Source organism: Talpa europaea, assembly GCF_964194135.1.
Source record: "Talpa europaea genome assembly, chromosome: 2".
NCBI classification, from domain to species: Eukaryota; Metazoa; Chordata; class Mammalia; order Eulipotyphla; family Talpidae; genus Talpa; species Talpa europaea.
This window is the reverse complement of record NC_140068.1, coordinates 124339892-124352312: the sequence shown is the minus strand read 5'-3', so window position 1 is coordinate 124352312 and position 12421 is coordinate 124339892. Positions and strand designations below refer to the sequence as shown.

Sequence of the window (12421 nt, the reverse complement as noted above, 5' to 3'; positions counted from 1 at the left end):
GCCCGCGGGGTGGCTGCCCCCACAGCTCGCCAGGGCTCCCCCTGGACTCCTGCTTCCCCTTCCCTGCCTCACAGACCTGCCCCTGCCTGGGCGGCCCTCCCACCCCTGGTCCTGGTGCACCCCACATGCCCCAATCCCTGGGCTCCGGCCACGTTGCTCTGGGGCCCGCCATGGGATGAGCAAAGCCCCAACTCAGCCGCCCCAGGAAATGGCCGGCCGGGACCATGCACCGTCGCGCCAAGGGGGCAGGTCACTTTGCCTAGACTGAGGTGACTTCAGCACATCTGGTCAGCGTGAGAGTGACCACCGATGGCAGTTTCCGGCACCCCTGCCCGGCCCCTGTGCGGGATGGAGGGGCTGACCGCGTGGGCGTGAGGAAGTGTCCCAGCGACTGCACGGGAAAGAGGAAGGAGGGATTCTGGAAGGTACTTCCGGGTGAGGATTTGAACATCTCAAAGTATCTGTGAGCTTGTCTTGGTGGAGACGGATACACAGATGCCGACTTGTAGCCGATGGTGCACCCGCACCCAGGGGCGCCCGCCTGAGTGAGAGCAGGCCGTTGTGCTGGGGACGAGGGCGCGTGCCAGGGTGAGGACGCGTGCCGGAGTGGTGCTGCGGGGATGGCACGGGCGCCTGGGGCTGGTCAGGCAGTGGAGGCTGGGGCCTGGGGAGTGGGGAGGACAGCCTGGGGCGCAAAGAGGTCTTGAGGCCAGTCCTGGGCCTGCATGTGCTCCCAGGGCCGGGACTGGAAGCCTGGGGAAGCCTGCTCTGGCCGGCTGGCTCGGGACGCAGCTGGGGCGCGTGTCTGCCATGGCCCTGCTGCCTCTTGGAGGTGACGTTTTCCGGCCTCTCCTCCGTCGCACGTCTGCCGGGGCGAGGGGCCCCTCAGATGTCAGCACACCTGAGCCGGGCGCCCCCCCAGGCTCCTCAGGCCAAGCCTCAGGCTGGTCGCCTGCTGGCACGTGAGTGCTGGGGTGACCTTGTGGGGCTTGCGTGCCAGTGCCCTTTGCCGGCCACCCTCACGTGGCAGCGCTGATGGGGTGGGTGGCCTGGGCGTCCCCAGGTCCCGCTGTACCCTGTGCTCTCACCTGCTGGAACCCACCCACCTGCCTGCTCGCCTGCTCCCTGGGTGCCTGCACTGCTCTCCTCCCCTGGCCGCGGCGTGCCAGGCGAAGAGTGGGGGCCCAGTGTGAAGACCTCACGGAAGAAGCCTGCCCACAGGCCGGGGTGCAGCTTGTTTTCTTCCCCATCTCTAGCAGTGAGAAAGACGGTGATGGAGAGGGGCTAAGGCCAGCCAAGGCCGCAGCCGCAGGGCGCGTGCTGCCCGCGAGGAACAGGAGAGCTGCGGGCTGGGCCATCAGGGGGCCAACTCGGGTGGAGTGTAGTGGACCCCACCCAGCCCAGGACCCTGCCTGGGACCCCATCCAAGAGCCTGGACACTCTTCCCTGCAGCCTCACCCCCATGAACTCAGGTTTCCTGGCGCCGCGGGCACCCCAAGACCCGGTGGTGCCAGCTAGAGCTTGCAGCGGCTCCTCACCCAGTGCCCCAAAATGTACCTGTGCGTGTGCAGCCACCCGTGCCCCTGAGCGTGTTCACAGCGGGCACTCATGCACGCGCCGCGCCCTGGCCGTCTTCTGTCTGCAAATTTTCTGAAAAATATACACACGGATAACATTATTTTGGAAAATAAGTTATTAAGTCAAGCACAAGTGCGTCGCGGGACAGTGCCCCCCCATGCAGCAGCCTCTGGTCCTGCTGGTAAGAGGGGGGCGGGGGCATGTGGAGGGCTCCGCTCAGGCCTTTCCAGGCTGAGATGCTGCGTTTTCCTTGTGGAGTTGGGAGATGCCCTCGGCGCAGGTGCTCTGGTCTCTGGAAGTTGGCCTGGGTGGGGGGGTCTCACCGTGTGGGTGAGTGGATGTGCTCTCGTGGGCACACCTGAAACTGCAGTGTGAAGCGGAAGGCCGCTGGCACCCGTCTCAGGATGGGCCCCTGGGTACCTGCTCCCTAGATTTTCAAGAAACACCCATTTGTTTGAGTCAGTCCAGTTCAGCATCTCCGGGGCCATCCTAAGCTACATTTTAAAAAAGTTTTCCAAAGAACTGCTTGGGTCCCAGGGGTGCCCCCGTGCTGAGCCCCCTGGGCAGCGGGGAGTCTCAAAAGTTTGCTTTTGTTGATTATTAACTCGTAGGCAAACTGTGGAAGAATACCTGGGAGGAGGATTCCCCGAAGGCCAGGCCCCAGGAGACCTGGGTTGTTGAAAGGTGGAGCGTGTTCCAGCCGCGTCACCCGCAGAAGATGGCCAGTCGCAGCTCGCAGAAGGGAGCCAGGGCCAGCGTGCAGGGCGGAGGGCAGCAGGGCCGAGCCGGCAGCAGGGAGGACCGTGGGCGCCGTGTGCCAGGGAGATGGACAGGTAGGCTCAGGGCTCAGAAGGCCACCAGGAGAGGTGTGTTTGGAGCCAGAGGCCATGCCTGTGGGTGAGGGACTGCGAGCCTGAGGCTGCAGGCCCTGCGGATACTCTGTCCAGGTGGGATCGCCCGCCCTGTGGTGCCTGGAGAGCAGCAGGGAGGCCCTAGCCCAGAGGCGCCTGGTGGCCCTGGATGGCGGGAGGTCTGTGGTACTGGGGCCTGTTTATTTCCATAAAGGCTCCAGGGAAGCTGTGAAATGAGATGTGGGGCTGGCGCCTGGGAGGTTCTGTCTCGGGGCGGGTCTTGTTGGCTGAGCTCATTGTAAATCAGGTGATCCAGTCCCTGGGATAGCCAGGACTTGATGTCAGCCCCAAGCAGGTCTGCACCCCCACCCCCATCACCCCACCACCTGCTCGCACCTCCACCCCTGCCACCCCCCACCCCCGCCAACCTCCTACCCTGTCACCCCGGCACCCCGTCCTGCCCCAAAGGGCTAGGCCTAGCAGGTCCTTTTTCCCTTGTGTCTTTGACTGCGTTTGAGGGGGACTTTAGGTGACTCAGAAATGGGGCCAAATGCCCTGTGACCCAACCACGTTGCCCATGCTGACCCCGTCAACCAGGCCCTGGTGGTCTCGGCATTTAAATTCTGCCTTTGTCAGGTCACTGCTCATGTCACGGAAGTGGAAGCAATGTCAGGAAAGGACCATGTTCCAAAGTGAATCGCATCACTCGCTGCCCTGTGGGGTCACGCTTCCCCTCAGCCTGGGCTCCTGGACTGGCCTGGGGTCAGCCTGCCCCGGGGCAGGGCCCAGGAACAGCAGTGAGCAGAGAAGGCCAGAGACTGTGGTCTGTGCTGTGCGCAGGAGCTGAGATGGGGTCAGAACAGAGACCCAGAGGTCTGGTGCCTCTGAGGAGGGTGGGGAGCGGCTGGGAGGGAGCAGGGCAGGCAGGCCCTAGGCACAGAGAGCAGACACCATGCAGCAGGGCCAGCTCCTGGGCGCAGCCAGCAGGTGGAGCCAGGGGCCTTTTTCACTGTAGAGCTCCAGGGACCATGGCTCCGGAGCCCTGAACTGGCCACTCTCTGCAGCCTCATGCCCAAGCCCCTCGCCAAATCTTCTGCTTTGCGCGCTCTGGTTTCCACCCTAGCAGAGGCCTCTGCTGTGGCAGCTGCTCTGTCCACTTTCCCAGGAGGAAGGACGGGTGTGCCTGGGGCGCAGGGAGACTACAGCAGTCGGGTGGGAGGGGCGGTGCTCCTTGGGGGGATGTGGCATTTCCGAGGGGGGGGTTGTCGGTTAATTTGGGCAAGAGACCAAATAAAGCCACAGCCAGCTCAGGTGCAACCTCTGGGGGAGAGGGGGGGAGAAGGGGGTGATGCACCACCCATCGGGCTCCCGGGGAGACAGAGGGGGGCGGTGAAGGAGGGCCTCCGGGTACTTCAGCTTCATCACTTTCCTACACAAAAAGTCTTGGAAGGTTTTGGAGAAGCGCCTGAAATAGTCACTAGGGGAGAAGGAGGGACGTGGAAGGGCCTGCGGCTGGAGTCCTGGGCCTGGGCATTACAGAGGTGACATCACGCTCAGTCCTTGGTGAGGGAAGCCCCTGATGGCGGGTGGATGCTGGCTTCATCCAGAACTAGGCTAGACCTTGAAAAAAAGGAGGGGTGACTTGTTGACTGGACACAATATCCGATCACTAAGCTGATGTCCACCTGGGTGAGAAGGTACCAGTGGAGATGCAGGCTGGCTCAGCCCTGGCCACACAGACACACACAGACACACTCAGATGCTCAAGTACCTGGAGGAGGTGTCCATAAACACTGAGGGCAGAACACAGTCTCCCGGGGCTGGGAGACGGGCCAGGTGTGACCTGTTTCCAGATGAGGGTCACCTGTGGGAGGAAAGGGCCCAGGCCCTTTCCAGGAAAACATAGCTATTAATTTTTTAAAGGTTTATTTATTTATGCATAAAGAACTGGGGTACAGGCCAAAGGTTGGGGGTGGGTGGGTGAGAGGATTTACCAGAGACCAGAGACAGAGTGGGGAGCAGAACAGGTGCATCTACTGAAACACGCTGCTGAGGGAAGCAGCGGGGAGACAGAAGAGGTCTGCCTCGCCCTGTGGGTCACTCCCTGGCCGGGGATTGAACTCATGCCTTAGTGGCTGGGGACAGCTTCACAGTGCTGAGACTTAACCCTCGCGCCACCAGGGAGGCCCGGCTATTAATTGTATTTCCTGTGTTTGGCTCAGTGAGCCCCTTCTTACCTGGGGTGTTGAACCTGAAACTTCTAGATCTCAGAGAGCCTGGTGAGTGGAGCTTGCTGAGGCCCTCCCCCAACTCTTGCGCCCCTTTCGCCTAATGGGTTGAAACCACAGTGGTCTAAAAGCCAGGTGGAGCCACGCACGTTCTTCCAGAAAGCTGTCGTGGAGACGGGAGTGCTTGAAGACAGTCTCTCATGTTCCAGATAGCACCGAGGATTTTCATGCCTTGTCCGCAGTGCTTTCCAAGGTCTCTTCCCCTCCGCAGGCGATGGAGCCCCCAAATGTGTCTGCTGTCACTGAGTTTCAGCTGCTGGGGTTCCAGAACCTTCTCGAGTGGCAGTCCCTGCTGTTTGCCATCTTTCTGTTCATCTACCTACGTGCTGACGGTGGTGGGGGACGTCGTCATCATTGTCGTGGCGAGCCATGACCGGCGGCTGCACACGCCCATGTACACGTTCCTCAAGCACCTGTCCTTCGTGGAGGTCTGGGACACCTCCACCGTCGTGCCGCCGCTGCTCGCCAGCCTGCTGTCCCCGGGCCGTGCCATCTCCTTCCCCGCCTGCATGGCCCAGCTCTACTTCTTTGTGTTTTTCGGGGCCACCGAGTGCTTCCTCCTGGCCACGATGGCCTATGACCGCTACCTGGCCGTCTGCAGCCCCCTGAGCTACACCCTCCTGATGCGCCCCAGACCTGCGCCAAGCTGGTGGCCGTCTCCTGGGTGACCAGGGTGGGCACGGGGTCCTGCCCTGCCTGATGATCTTCAGGCTGGACTTCTGTGGCCCCAACCGGATCAACCACTTCTTCTGCGACCTGCCCCTCCATGCGGCTCTCCTGCTCCCGCGTCTACCTCACCGAGATGGTCGTCTTCGCCCTGTCCATCGCCGCCTGCGCGTGTGCCTCCTCCCCACCCTCGTGTCCCACGTCTTCATCGTGGCCGCCATCGTAAGGATCCCCTCCGCCTCCGGCCCGCGAAGACCTTCTCCACGGCGGCTCCCACCTGGCCGTGGTCACCACCTACTCCGGGACCACGATCTCCATGTACGTGCGCCCCAAAGCCCACCTGTCCCCTGAAATCAACAAGATCATTTCCGTCTTCTTCACCGTGGTCACCCCACTGCCGAACCCATCATCTACCATTTGAGGAACAAAGACTTCCAAGAGGCCGTGAGGAAAGTTATGACGAGGAGGGGCCTCGTCTGAGGCCTCAGAGCGCAGGGCAGCTTCTCGCTCAGGTGTGGCCAGTGGGTGGGGCCAGGAGCAGCCCAGTGCGGTGGGGCCCTCGGCGGGCGCTGCCCAGGCTGCCGCAGGTGGGGGCTGCTCCCCGCCCCCCCCCCAGCCCACCGGCCGCTCGCTGGGCCCCTGCCGGCCCTGCTGTCCTCGCTCTGCCCTCCGGGGTCCGGCCGTGTGGCCGCGGGCTCCGCACGTCCCGTCCCCGTGCACGGCCGGCCCGAGCTCCTGGGGCCGCGGACAGAAGCCGCCCGGGGGCCCGTGCGGGGTGTCCGGGCGTCGCCCCGGCTCGCGGCAGGCGGCCCAGGGGCGCTTCCAAACGCCAGGCTGGTCTGCAGAGACTCAGATCCCGGGTGTGTGTTGAATGGAATCTTAGGAAAAGCAGTCACGGCGGGAGGAGAGGGCGGGGCGGGTGAAGGGGGCAGAGGCTAGAGATGGACGGGCGGGGGGGAGGGGGGAACCGAGGGGGGCGGGGGGAGGGAGGGGGAGGGGGCGGGGGAGGGGGCGGGGGGCGGGGGAGGGGGGGCGGGGGAGGGACAGGCCGCCGTGGCCCGCGTGGCCGCCCCGTGCAGCTGCCGTCCCCGCCGACTCTGGACCCGCCGTCGACGCGCCGCTGCTGACCGGCTGCCCCTGCCCCTCCCCGGGTGCCTGTCCCCGCCGGCGTGGGGGCCGGGGCGGCCTGGGGCGTCTCTGCCTCGGTGGCGTCTGTCTCCGGCCTGCAGCGGAGGCCGGCAGTGCCCGCGGCGCCCCCGCCCCCGCCCGGCTCGGGGCTCCGCCCGCCGCCCTCCAGCTCGGCCCCGGCCCCAGCGCGGGCCGCGGAGCAGCTCCCGCCTCCCCGGCCCCCCCCCAGGACGTCGTCGGGCCCGGGCGAGGCCTTCGGGCCGGGTGAGCGTGGACCAGGGCAGCGCGCGAGGGAGGCGGGGGACGGGCCGGCGCGGACCCGCCGCCCAGAGGCCCGGGAGGCCGAGGCCGGGCCCGCCAAGGGGCAGCGCGAGGGCGCACGGGGCGGCGGACGCCCAGGACCGGCCAGGGCCCCCCGCCCGCCGCTTCCCGCCCGCCGCTCACCGCGGGCGCCGGCCAGCCACGGGGGCCGCCGCGGGCCGCTCGGCGAGAGACACCGGCGCCCGCAGCTGCGTGAGTGGCGGGACGACACCTGCAGCAAGGGACGCCCTGAGACTCCGGGCCCCGGGGCGCCCTCGGGGGCCCCAGAGAAGAGGCGGGGCCTGCAGCCCGCGCCCCCGCCCGTGTCTGAGCGCCGCCAGCCCTGCTTATAGCCGCTCTCAGGCTGCCCCGCCCACACAGCTGATTGGACCGTTTTTCAATCCTGATGCTGATTGGACCGTTTAGCACCAGTCAGCTGGTAGCTCACACCTGATTGGGCCAGCCCACAAGCCGGGAAGCACAGGTTGCATAAAAAGGCGCTGAGGCGCCGGTCGGCTCTGGCCCCGCTGCCCGGATGCTGGGGCCGGGCGTGGGGCGGGGCTTGGCCAGGCTCTGCGGGGAGTAGCGGGAGGGGTGACCCGCCGCGCCCGGCGATGCCCAGCGGTGGTCAGCGGCCTGCCAGGCCGGCGCTGTGGGCCTGTCCCTGACCCCCTGCCCTGGCGCCCGCTGTACGGGGAGCAGGCGGGGCTCCCTGCGGACCGAAGAGAGACCTGCGGGCTGAGGCGGGGCTTCCCCGGGTCGGGGTGGCGCTGGGGCTCGGAAATCCTCGGGGTTCCCGGGAACAGGACGCGCCCCTGAGCTAACCTGGGGCCGGGCCGGGGCCTCTCGGGCTTGACTGAGCGCGGGGCCGGGGCGGGCGGCTGCGTGGACCTGCTGGGCGGGGGGTGGGGGGCTGCGTGGGGGCTCCGGGGGCGCCATCCCGCGGCAGCCGGGACGCACGGGGCCCTGCGGGGCCGGGAGACGCGTGGGTCCCGAGGAACGGCGCGAAGGCGAAGGCGCCCGCGCGGGCTGCGGGTCGGGCGAGGGGCGCGGCGGGGGCGCCCGGGGTGCCCGAGTCCTCGGCGGAGGGGCGTCCCTGCGCCCGGCGCCCCCGCCGAGCCCGCACCGAGGCCTGAGGACTTGCGGACGCGGTGCCCGGGCGGGCGGACGCGCCCCTGGCTCTGCCCCATCCTCTGCAGCCGGCCCGGCTGAGCCGCGGGCCCGGGATGTCCTCGGAGGCTCGGACGCGCGCCCGCCCGCCCCCGCTCTTTGGGGCACGGAGTTCTGTGACACCAGCCTCGTCGCCCGAGCCCGTCCCTCGCGAGGTCCGGCTCCGCGCTGCCGGGGCGGGGGCGCAGCCCAGGTGGCCAGGGGCGCTGCTTCCCCCCAGGCGCGTCGACCCCGGAGCCGCCGGGAACGCCCCTCGGCCGGCGGGGCCCGCGGGGCTAGCCGGGCCTGACCCCCGGGCGGGCGGACGCGCCCCTGGCTCTGCCCTGTCCTCTGCAGCCGGCCCGGCCGAGCCGCGGACCTGGGATGTCCTCGGAGGCTCGGACGCGCGCCCGCCCCCCCCTCGGGCTTCTCTGCGGCCCTGGAGGAGGGTCCTCGCCGGCCGGGCCGGACAGGCAGCAGATGGACCGAGGGGCCCGAGGAGCCAAACCTGCGGGGCGGGGGCGCCTCGGGAAGCACCCGCGGTTTTTGAAAAAAAGACATGTATTTATTTATTCATGCGCACAAGAGCCGGGGTGCAGCCAGCGGCGGGGCGGGGGTGGCGGTGGGGAGACTCCCCAGGACAGCGAGGGGCGGAGCGGGAGGATGGGCTGAGGCGCCGCTGCGGGGCGGCGTGGCCAGAGCATCGGCTGCCGCTGGGGTCTGCGCCTGGCCGACCCACTGGGCGCCCGCCTGAGCCTCAGCCCGCGCGCCCTCGGCGCTTCCCGCCTCGGAGCCGGACCTGGGGACTCTGGGGCGCGTCCCTTAACGCCCGCCTTGGCGCTGCTTCTCCTGATTTTCCCTGCAGCCCCCCACCCCTTGTGCGGAGGGGGCCCCGCCGCGCCCACCCTGCCTGCGTCCAGTCCTCCTGGCGCGTGACCCGCGCGGGGGGGTGTGCGCGGGGAGCGCCAGAGCCCCTCGGAGCGGGGGCCTGGGCCTGGGAACTGAAGCGGCGGGCGGAGGACACGCGTCTCAGGGGCGTCCCGTTCACCCCTCACGTTGGGTCCTCACCGGACACACCCTCTTCTGCTAGCTGGTTCCCCTCACCGCCCCCCTCCCCACCAGCTCCTGGCGGGACCGTCCCCACAGGGGACAGACAGAGGCTGCCAGGGAGCCCAGGGGCCCTTTTGGTGTCTGCAGCGCGCGCCAGCGCCTCCTCCGCGGCTCCTCACCCGGGCGCCCTGGCGGGGTGAGCAAGGAGCGCGCACCCCCGCCCGCCCCATCACCCCCTCCCCAGCGCGCCCTGCTCTGGGGCTCCCCTGCGGGGCGCGGCCATAGTTTCGCAGTTGAGCGTGGCCCCACGATGGGTCTCAGTCCCCCAGGCTCCCCCCTCCGTCACGGGTGCCCCCAGGCGCCCCGAGGAGCCCAGGAAGACCCCGGGCGCGCCGCGGGCGCTGAGGAGGCGCCCAGTTCGCCTAATGAGCCCCGGGCCTCACAGGGGCGGTTTGGAAAGGGGGGGGCTCCGCGCCTTGCTGTCCCCAGCGCGCCTCCCCTGCGCTCCCTCCGCGCGGCCAGGGTAGCTGTGCCCCAGGATGGGAGAAGACCCTGGGGACCCCAGGGGCGCCCATAGACACCAGGAGGGCTCCGGGCGCGCCTGAAAGACCGACCTGCGCCGTCCCCGGCTCGAGCTGCTGTCCCGGGTCCCAGGGGGCCTCCAGCAGGGCGCGGAGTCCCCAGCCCAGACTCGGGCCAGGTGGGCGGCAGCGCCCCCCCCCCAGCCCCCGGCCCCCACCCGCGCAGGGGACGGGCAAGGCCGCCTTACCGGGCGAGGGGAACGGGGCGGGGGAGCAAGCTCTGCGCGCCCGGCCGCCCGCGGGCCCCTGGGGGACGGTCCCGGGGAGCCCCCGCTGCTGCCCGGGCTCGGCTCCCGCCTTGCGGTCAGCGCCGAGCTCCCCGGCCGCGGTCACTCCGTCCCCCCAAGACCGTAGTCACCTCCCCGTCCCGGGGGATCCCTCGCGTCCACCGCGCCCCTCACTGATGGGACAGGGGTCGCTGCCCCCCCAACCCAGCGCGGGCCCTGACCCGGGGGAGCGGCGTCTACGCGGACCCTTCTCCCGCGGGGTACCCGGCCTGGCGGGTGCGGCGGCCTGAGGCTCCTCCCCTGCCTCGAGTGTGGCCCCGGGCTCCTGTGCCACAGGGAACCCAGACGGCGGGAGTGTCGGCACCCTGCTGCGCATCCTCCCTCCTCTGGGCTCCTGCCTGGCCTCGGCTCTCCGAGAGGGCGGGATGGGGGCCCAGGGGGGCCCTGGAGGGGCCGAGAGCGCGGGCGGCCCAGCGCCCAGGGATGGCCGGTCCACGCCGGCCGGGGCGCCACACCTGCTGGACGCACGGCTGGGCGGCTCTGGGGCCTGAGCCCCTGGGCGGGTGAGCAAGGTCCGGGAAGTGGGGCGCGCGCAGAGCGGCGCGGGGTGCGGGCCTTTCCTAAACCGCGGTGCAGCAGGATCAGCCCGGGTCGCTGCCCGCCGCGGAGCTGCCCCTGTCGCGGGCCAGGAAGGGCCGGGAGCCCTGGAAGCGGCTCGGCTCCGGCTCGGGGGCGGCCCTCGAGGGGCGGGGCCGGGACCCCCCCTTCCCGGCAGCGGTGGGGCCAGCGGGGCAGAGCTGGTGGGCGGGTGGCGGGCGCTGCCAGGGCTTCGGAGCCGTGTTGGGGGGAGGGGGTGGCCTGGCGCTCCAGCTCGATTTCAGCTTCAGTATCCACAGTGACCCGCGCCCCTGCGCGCGCGAGAAAACAGGAGGCAAGTTCTGCTTCCCGCGGTCCAGCTTCTTGTGGTCAATAATTATCTTCCTTCCTTTTTGGCTTTTGATACTTTCTAGTGAATTTAAGTTCGTAATATATTTCTTGACCTTCTAGATCAACAGTTGGAATGTATGACTTCTGGCACATTGAGAATTTATAAAATGTTGTTATTTAATACCCACAACTGTGCTAGCAGCAAGTTACCATGATAAAAGGAAATAGTGATATAAATCATTTAGTAACGCCAAGTAAGAAAAAAAATCAGAAATCAACGGTTTTAATTGTGATTAAATGTTTGAATTCATACAACTTAGAGCAATTAATGTTTTATTAACTCATATATCTAATTATGTTGTACAAGGTTGGCAAAAATGTTGGCAGTGAAGAGTATGTGTTTAGAATGGTCTGATCCAGTTTCTTGTTCAATGCACACACTGGATTCTCATTATATTCCATAACGTTTATTGACCAGTGTAACAGCATCATGAATTAATATTAACAGAGTCACTTATCGGCACTAAAAATAAAAAGGCCAATCACTTAAAAGAGCAGTAGGCCGTTGTCAGCCCAGAAGTTCAAATGTCAGGATTCTGCCACCTCTTCTACCGCCCCTGGCTGGTCTCCAGAATTGCCTGGTTCCACCTGGAACTCCCCCGGGCTGGACGCAAGGTCAGCCTGACTCAGCCCCTCCCAGGTGAGTGTTTGAGAGTGACTGAATGTCTGATATCCAATTGGAACTGCATTTCATCATGAAATATTTGGTGTGAAATTTTCAAATATGGAACATCACAGATGGGAAAGCAAAGGATGATGCCGTCAGCGGAGAGGAGCTGAGGCCAGACAGCAGCCACACCCACGGGGCACTTCACTTCCCAAATGAGATCTTCTTCAAATCCTTTGCATGTCTATGAACACACCAAATGATAGTGTTACTTTTTGCACGTAAATCCGAGGGCTTTTTTTCAATTCAACGAGTTCATAAAAATGCAGACACTCTGTGTGAGATTCCTGTTGATGACCTGCCCAGCCAGGGCATTGTCCTGCCATTCCCACCTGCCCACTGTAGGTGATGAAATAAATGGGGACAACACTCCTGTGAAGTGTGGTGTGAGTCATGGATGGCATCCCTAACACATTTCTAGGAATATTAGATACGAGGTAGACTACTAGCTACCGTTTTGTTTTGAGCAGATTGTTTCTCAAAAATTCCCACCCAATGATTTTTGTAATATTTTAGTAATTATACTTCACAGGAACTTAACTTTCTTATTTCTGCTGTCCACCAAGCTGTTGGCGCCTTACCTCGTGGCATCAGGATACTTCCCCCTTCGTGATTGGCTGTGCTTCTTTTGGCCCAGTGTGCACCAAATAAGGTTATGTGTTTAATCATTGGCTAGGCAGTGTTGGCCTGCTTCTTCCACTTCCAGTCCCCAGCTATAAAGCCCCGCCGAAACCGAAAGTAAAGGAGACCTGCCATAGCTGAACCAAGAGTTGCGTGTCTCCCTCCGTGGTGTACCCCTGTTCTTCAGGTCGCTGCTCTCCCCTCGAGAACCTCATTGACCAGTCCGCGGGCTCGGGCACCAAGCGCTGAGTGTGTTTATGGTAAATGTGGTGGCACCCACACCAGAGCTTCCAGAGGGTCACCACCACATCACGTGTGTGGGTCCTTC

The 12421-nt window shown here is 65.7% G+C and overlaps 2 pseudogenes across 2 annotated transcripts in view; both read left to right on the top strand.

Moving 5' to 3' along the window:
• The window catches only part of LOC311188309 (class I histocompatibility antigen, Gogo-OKO alpha chain-like), a 125860-nt pseudogene extending 120990 nt beyond the window's left edge, over positions 1–4870 (top strand). Inside the window, exon 5 of the transcript in view lies at positions 4778–4870. The product of the transcript in view is annotated as a class I histocompatibility antigen, Gogo-OKO alpha chain-like (transcript). The remainder of the gene's footprint in view (positions 1–4777) is intronic.
• A 61-nt stretch (positions 4871–4931) lies between these two features.
• Positions 4932–5863, top strand: LOC311188308 (olfactory receptor 11L1-like; annotated as a pseudogene). Its single transcript has one exon. The product of its transcript is annotated as an olfactory receptor 11L1-like (transcript).
• The last annotated feature ends 6558 nt before the right edge of the window (positions 5864–12421 follow it).